Genomic DNA, 919 nt, shown 5'->3' on the forward strand with positions numbered 1-919 from the left:
CAACATCTCTGGAGTGCCAGTAATAAGACATTACATCAAACCATTGAGTGTTGTTGGAGCCATTCCAACACTTTTTGTTTATATTCCACGTTGGTTCTGTTAATTAATCTGCAGTTTAATGTTGGAGCACTGGGTGGAGCACTGGGTGGAGCATTGCCTTTAGGAAGGCATAAAGGTAATCAGCCACAGGTACACAGGTGTGTGGAGAAAGGGGAACGCATCCAGCTTTCACCCTGTCAGTCCTGTCAGGTGTGTGTGTCACTGATTCGTGTGCAAAGCTAAATGAATGGAACTAAACCAGAAATGAAACGGACCAATGGTTGTGCGACGGTGAGCAGGCCGTCATGAGAATAAATGGGTCACAGCTCCGACATCAGACAGATTATGGACGTTGATTATTGGCACGCAGAACACGTCCAGGCCAGTTCTCCCCTGGTCCCCCCTCATTGGCTAATGTAGAAGTTGATTAACAAATCATGTAATATTATTATGCAACTATTACCACCAAAATACAAGTATTAATCTAACCGTTTTTATAATATGAACCTGACTGGTAAAGAAAGAAAGAGTGTAATTTAATCTGTATGTAACGTGTAATATAGTGGTGAAGGAGGAGGCCTGTTGTTCTTGGAGATGTTTAGCAGTTTTGGTCTCTGAGATTTATTATTGGGAAAGACAAGTTGAGGAATAAATCCTGTAATCTTCCTTATGACTGATTTACTACATTTTAAATCTGTTAAATATTTTGACTGATTTACTGTATTTTAAATAGGAAATAAAATGGAAAAAAATAAAAAAGCTTCAATTATTTTAATATTAAAAATGTTATCAATGCAGCTCTTTCAGAGTTTTAAGTGAGATCAACACACCTAATGAAACCTGGTGAGTGTTTAACAGTGATGTCATTTACATCCATCAG

At 38.2% G+C, this 919-nt stretch overlaps 1 protein-coding gene across 1 annotated transcript in view; it reads right to left on the minus strand.

The window, feature by feature from the left end:
• The window catches only part of LOC117943095 (nuclear factor 7, brain-like), a 214,395-nt gene that overhangs the window by 83,057 nt on the left and 130,419 nt on the right, over positions 1 to 919 (minus strand). The gene's annotated exons all lie outside the window — the stretch shown is intronic.

This window comes from Etheostoma cragini, chromosome 4, assembly GCF_013103735.1.
Source record: "Etheostoma cragini isolate CJK2018 chromosome 4, CSU_Ecrag_1.0, whole genome shotgun sequence".
NCBI lineage: Eukaryota > Metazoa > Chordata > Actinopteri > Perciformes > Percidae > Etheostoma > Etheostoma cragini.